This window comes from Leptonychotes weddellii, chromosome 10 (genome assembly GCF_054177405.1).
Source record: "Leptonychotes weddellii isolate Sample4059 chromosome 10, ASM5417740v2, whole genome shotgun sequence".
Classification (NCBI taxonomy): Eukaryota; Metazoa; Chordata; class Mammalia; order Carnivora; family Phocidae; genus Leptonychotes; species Leptonychotes weddellii.
Genome location: NC_138378.1, coordinates 29,427,456 through 29,435,034, shown reverse-complemented (window position 1 = coordinate 29,435,034; position 7,579 = coordinate 29,427,456).

Below are 7,579 nucleotides of genomic sequence, written 5' to 3'. Positions count from 1 at the left end.
CCCAGGCTGGCTCCACAGGCATATAGTTTTTTAAGATTTTATTTATTTATTTATTTGAGAGAGAGAGCGAGCTAGCACAAGTGGGGGTAGGGACAGAGGGAGAGGGAGAAGCAGAGAGAAGTAGACTCCCAGCTGAGCAGGGAGCCCGACGTGGGGCTCGATCCCAGGACCCCAGGATCATGACCTGAGCAGAAGGCAGACACTTAACCAATTGAGCCACCCGGGTCCTCTTCCACAGGTGTTTTTTGTTTTTTGTTTTTTTTTTAATACAATAAACTCTATTTAGTAATTCTCACATTGGTTTCTAAAATGTAAAAGAACATAGTTAAATGAACAGGAATTGAAAGCGCATGATGGATGTGTCCCTCATAGCATTTATTTATTTATTTATTTATTCATTTATTGTGGGTTTTTTTATTATGTTATGTTAATCACCATACATTACATCATTAGTTTTTGATGTAGTGTTCCATGATTCATTGTTTGCGTATAACACCCAGTGCTCCATTCAGTATGCCCTCTTTAATACCCATCACCAGGCTAACCCATCTCCCTACCCCCCTCCCCTCTAGAACCCTCAGTTTGTTTCTCAGAGTCCATAGTCTCTCATGGTTCGTCTCCCGCTCCGATTCCTCCCCCCTGCATTTTTCCCTTCCTGCTATCTTCTTTTTTTTTTTAACATATAATGTATTATTTGTTTCAGAGATAGAAGTCTGTGATTCCACAGTCTTACACAATTCACAGCTCACCATAGCACATACCCTCCCCAATGTCTACCACCCAGCCACCCCATCCCTCGCAACCCCCACCACTCCAGCAACCCTCAGTTCGTTTCCTGAGATTAAGAATTCCACAGGTGTATTTTTAACTATTATTTTATAGTATCAAATACCAAACTGCCAAATAAATAATTGCCTGGCTAGAAACTAAAATTGGCCAACAAAGTGGATATCTGATTCTGTAAAACTTACTGTAAAATGGATTTGGGATTATAATATATACACATACCTGCACAAAAAATACATAAATATGTTTTACATATATCCTAATTATATCTGATTATTGAAACATCAGGACTCAGTAAACTCAGCTTTGAATGTGAAGCAATTATCTAAATGTTTATTCAGTGCTTATGACATACTAGAGATTATTCTAGGTATTGGGGATGCAGTGGGGAGACAAAACTTCAAAGAATATACTTTTTAATAGCAAAAGATAAACAACAGACACATAAATGAATATATGAGAAAATTAGGTTGAAATCACTTATATGAAAAGAAAAAGCCAGGTAATAGGATAGAGAGTGGTTATAATATGATATTTAAATTACATTAAAAAATAAAAATAAATAAAATTGCATTTAAGAATATAATTGTTATAAGGAACACAATGCCTTTCCCACTGGATAATGAATGACATTTAACTTTCAGAACAACAACTGTTTTAGGAAGCCTATTTATTAGTTGCATTTTTGATTTACATAGTCCTGAATACTCATATACAAAGGTGTCTATATATACTTACGAGTGTATATGCATACGATAATGGGTGTATACATAATTTATACAAGTGGTTGAACATTACTTGTATACATAGTCTATATAATTGTTCAACTGTTTATTTTCACAAGGGGTTGTATCATTTATACAAGTATTTGTGAACCCCAATAAAAACCATACTTCTGTTTTTTAAGTGTTTTTTCAGCAAAACCTGGAAATACCACCAGGTGGTGATGTTTCTTCTAAAAGAAGAAATTTCTGACATTTCCTGTTTTGTTTTGTTTTGTTTTTTTAAGATACTAATTCATTCAAATTTAATGGTGTCCTTGTCTGCTAATTCTAACACCTGGATCAGTTCAGGGTTGGTTTGGCATCATTTATTTGTTTCCCCATTGGCTGTATCTTCCTTGTTCTTTGCATGCCTGGTAAGAGTTGATTGGATATCACACATTGTGAATTTTACCTTCTTGAGTGCTGAATAATAATAATAACAATTTTGTATTTCTCTACTCTTGAATTTTGTTTAGGGATAATGACTTGGAAACAGTTTAATCTTTCTGTCTTGTTTCTCAGATTTGCTAGGTGAGACTGGCACCATGTGCAACCTAGGGCTAATTATTCCCCATTACTGAGGCAAGATCTTCCTGTGTACACCACACATTGCCCCATGAATCTTGAGGTTTTCTACTCTGGCTAATGGGAATGGGCTGAAGTTCAGGTTCCTTTGAGTCCAGTTACACAGTGTCAAGTAGTTTCCTCATACACATGAACTGATCAGTACACAAGGGGACCATCCACAGACCTCCGGGGCTCTCTCTCTGTGCAACTTTCCTCTCTGGTTCTTTGTCCTGTCAATTTTAGCCCCTTGTCCTCTGCAGACTCTCAGCAATGTCTCCTCACAGTAAAGAGTCTGCTGGGCTCTTCCTGAGCACCCTTCACTGTGCTGTGGCCTGGGAACTATCTGGGGTAATGGAAAGGCTCATCTAATTTTTTTTTTTACCAGCTCTCAGGCATCACTGATGTTGTCTCATGTCCAGAGTCTTGAAAACTGGTGTCTCATATATTTTGCCTGTTTTTCTCTTGTTCTAGACAGGAGGGTAAGCATCGTGTTTACTCTGTTATTCCATCTTGGTCAGAAGTGGAAGTCACTTCCTTTCTTTTTAACTAATATTCCTGAGAACTTCTTTTGTTGTATTGTTCTTGATATTCATTCATTCAAAATTTATTGAGCAATTGCTATGAATCACAGTAATGCTAAGGATATCAATTTGATCCCCTAACTCGATAAATTAAGCCCAGAAATTAGACACAGTAATAAGGATGTAGATTCCCCCCCATAATCTAGTTCTACTTTTTCACTATGCTAAGTGATTATAAAAAATCTGAATACTTTATGTTGACAAAAGTAATGATGACCTTAAAGTTAGGGCTTCTCTAGAACAAGGATTGTATCAGTTATTCCTTTAGTTTAGAAGAGTGATATGGAACTATTGAGTATTATAGACAGAGCTTCTCAAAATTTAACATGTATAAGAATCATTTTTTTTGTTAAAATGCAAATTCCCGTTCAAGAGATCTAGGGTAGAGTGAGATATGTTGCATTTGTAATAAACAACCAGAGGGTGCAGTTACTTTTAAATGATATATTTGGTTTTGTGAATAAAAGTCACCTGTGGACTGAATGTAAAATTTTAGTTGGGAATGAAGATGAAACCCAGATTATAAGAGACATTAAATCTGGGGGATTGTAAGTCCATGGTAGAATAAACTGTAAGGCAAGTCTATGTATTGTCTGTCCGTGTATTTCAAGAGCCTGACACGGTGTGCTGGCTTATAAAACTTTTCAATAAATTTTTGCTGAAATGAACTAACTAGAACACTAGGGTAGTAAAATTTCCTCGGAGAAGTTTAATCCCATGATTTTTAATTTTGGGGGTCATATCTCCCCTTGTAAAAAATCCGTAGAGAGCATATGTGGAGAAGCACCAAACTGTTATCCAAATGAATGCATGTGTGCACTCCTAGAGTCCTTTCACAGGCCATCTAGGATTTTTAAACCTTTTAATTTTTATACGCACTGACACTGTTAATGAACAGAAATTTTAAATTCTTGACCCAAATCCCAGGGCTGATCATTGGCAGAATTTTTACTATCTCCTGAGTCTGTTAATTTTCAATGATTTTTCCTCCTCTTCCATTAAGCTACACATTTTTTTCTAAAAGGAATACATTTTCCATTCCCAACAAAGAGGATGGACTCCATTGCATAAAACTAAATGAGCTGACCACTGGGAGTTGTAATTTTGTCCTGGGTTTACTGGCCTGGGAATCTCCAGTGTAAGCATGTGTCGTTCCCTAGGGGCAATTGCTTAAGTGCAACCAGGACCACCTGTTGCTAAATGCTTCCTTGAGCAGCTCTAAGTACCAAAGGGGATGTGAATGTTAATGTAACGTTGTCTCCAGCCAAAGTAAGGTAAGGAGTTTTACTTTTATCCAAATGATTTTAACATATAGATTTTTGCATCCTGAGTTATCAAAAGAATTGGCACCACTCTCTCTCTCTCTCTCTCTCTCACTCCCAAGTGGGTGTTATACAGTTATAGCAATTGCCCATGGGCCATAAAAAATGGACACCAGATAATGTGGACCATGGGCATGCTTGAACAACAGGCACATAACAATGGTTTGAAATCTGACGTAAATAGACTTGCTGAGATTTGGTAATGATTGGCCAGCAGCACTGAAAATAAAACAAAGTTAAAACCAAATACCCATATAGGTCCCAACAATGTAAGAGGCAACCCAAGGAAGAACCGTAGGCAGTCTGCGTTCTTGTGTGTGGCAGGGGGAGATAATGTTCCAGGATTTTTCCCAACAACAAAATACAAGAAGAATATCTCTGAGAGTAGTTTTGGTTAACATGTGAGAGGCTACGTCACTGTGCTGACAATTTGGAACAAAAAACACAGTGCCCTGGAGCACAAGTGGATGTGAGACCATCTAGAAACAGAAGGCTTCCATGTTCCATGTTCTTACATTGCTTCCATGTTGATTTCTTCAGTGTCTTTCGAAAGGTAATGTCTGGTTCGGTACCACCAAGGCATATAGGCACTCAAAAACCTGTTGTTTTTTTATTAAAATGTTGATTTGATTCTCACTCATTTATTTGAGAGCTTCCCAGTTTAATCTATTGATTTGTTTAAGCTTTTCCTGCTGGTCTTGAACTGGGTCATCGGGATAACTCTTAACATTTAACTAGAGTCATTAAAAGTAAATAGACATTTGAGAATAATGTAATTGGTTGTGAAGGCATTTCCAAGGTGGAGAGGCCAAAGGTGGCAAAGTCAATCCGTGTGGGCATGCTGTCTTTGAGACCTGACTTACTCAGCAGTTCTCCAACACGACTAAAGACTTCCTATAGCTTCAGGGACTAATTTGTCCAAGGACTGTTGTAAGACTTTGGCTAAAGAAAACCAGAAAGCCTATGAAAACATGGCTTACTAATAACACATCCCAGCTGTTCGCTCCCTGTTAAAAAGTAGAGAATGACGTGTTTGGGAACAGCTTAAGTACTCTGCTAGGTATGTTTTTAGGACTATACCGAGTCTTAACAGCATGAATCCTGTTCATTTAAATTGGGTTTGTGTAGTTGAAACTTGTCTCAGACCTCAGCTTTTTTGCTGTTGATATGTCATGTTCAGTATATCAGTAACTCAAGTAGGAAGGCATCTTTACGCCTCCTGTTAGACTTCTTTGAAGACAAGTTATCACTCCTCTCTGTCTTACCTGGAGCAATAATCCTCAAATTGTTGCATGCATAAGAGCATGTATAAGAATCACCTAGAACACTTGTTAAATCACAGATCACTTGGATGCCATCTAAGAGACTGATTCTGTTGATCTGGAGTAGAAGTTAAAAATCCGTATTTTTAATGAACTCCTTGCTGCCAATTCTGGAGCTATACTGTGGGTAACACTGACTTGGAGCTCTGGTCCACAGCCCTATCCAACTCAAAGGCCTTTATTTATATCAGAGATTTTATAACATAGCATTTACTATACTAAAATTAAATTCATAGATAATATAAACCTCCCACACACTTATTTTAAGTCAATATAAAGCTCTAAATATATTGTAAAAATACATTGTAAAAGAGATTAAGAGGAAAATAATTTATGATAAAATAAGTATTTCAACATGTAAATGCTTAAGCATATAACTACATTATAAGATATAATTAAACTGTCAATGTTTACACTCCTTCAAGGGTCACCTTGAATGTCAGCTAAAATGCAGGTGTGTTATGTTGCCACTCAACTATGATGAGTGGTGTTGCCTTCTGTGAGGTGAACAATTCTTGATAAAGTGCCAAAGAAAACAAAGGGCACATTCCCTCAATGTGTATGATAGTTACAATTAAAACAGTGTAAAAAAGATATTTTGTATTTATATATAGAATGGAGTTAAATTTTAGGTTTAGGTACTTATAAACACACTTTTCATGCACATAAATGTCAGATGGGATCTGAGGCGTTTCTTTTTTCTTCCTCGTGTGAGATTACACATTGCAGGACATCTACTATTCCAGGTCTCCACCCACTAAATACCATGCCAAACATTGTGACAACCTCCAAATTCCCCTAGTAACTAAGGACACATCTGAAACAGAATATCAAACACAATGCCTTGAAAATAGTAAGAAATTGACCGTTTTTTAAAGAATTAAAGAGAGATACTCTTCCATGGTAAAGGGGGATTGGTTACTGGATACTTTATTTTTAGACATTACTGTATCGGGGGATTTATTTTTCAAAAAAATAAAAATTCAACAACAATGATCAATTACAGTTTTCTTTACACTGTCTTTTCTAGTTATTTTTACTTAAAATGGGTATGACACATCTTCACCACTGTGCATTTACATCATTATTTCAATCAGCTTGTAAATCAGCTGACAAAAGAACAGCCTTTGGGTCATATTCAGCAACTGAGGTGGAAAAATGTCGTGAATCCAACTGCATGCAGCTGGGGTCTCTACCTGGAGTGACAATGTGCCCCACTCTGCCTTGGACAGTTCTGGTTTACACCTGTGGTTCTGGTGTAATTATAAATAATTACATTCATTCTCAAAAGTATCTCTATTTGGACGATAAATTATACTGTCACCCTAGTTATACCTCACTAACAATTCCAGGTGCTAAAGAGCTTATATTTTTACCTTGTGTAACATAAGAAAAAGTTTCCAAATGTAAACACTATTGCAACTTTTTTCTGCAGTAAAACAGGGCTGGACAATCCTGGGTGTTCTGAGATTTTGGTCCCATGTCCTAGATGAGAGTAATTTACTATAAACTGAGTAGGGTAGGATATTTTCATTACCAACCATCCTGAAGTACAACACTCAACAATTCCTTATGTTCTTTTTGTATTTCTGTGACTTTCTCTTATTCTGACTGTATACAGTACTATCTCACTCAGAACAATGAATGCATGCCATCTTCCTCCTCTGAAATTTTATAGCTAAGCTGACATTCACTAAATGAAATGAAGAGAGTATGGATTTTCTTTATTCCAAAGCTTTGAGAATGGCAGTCCATGTCCAAACTGTAGAATCTAACTTAATCTCGGACGGAAACTAGGATCCTAATCTGCCCATTTAGTGATTTCAACATCAGTCTTGTGGCCCTAAGCCTTGTTTCTGGGGTAAGCCTGGGAACCCACAGATTTCCTAAGTGCAACGTTTCTCTGATTGCTTGGATCATATAACTGAATATCTGCCTTTCCTGAGTCTGCTCCAACTGTTCTTACTGAATCTCAGACTCTTTGGTGAAAGCTCAAATACCCTGTACTTTCTTTTCTACTTTCCTCTTGGACATGGCCCTTATTCTTGTCCCCAAAGCCTCCCCCACCTCCAGTCTCTGGCAGAGTCTCCTGCCTAATTCTAGGTAGTTATTTCAGTAATAGTAGCTGTCAGTAAAAAAAAAAAAAAAAAAAATGAACCAACCAGAAGCAATTGCCCTAAGTTCAAATAAATTTACAGAACTGTGATCTTGGGTCAGCTCTTCTATTCTCTTAACCT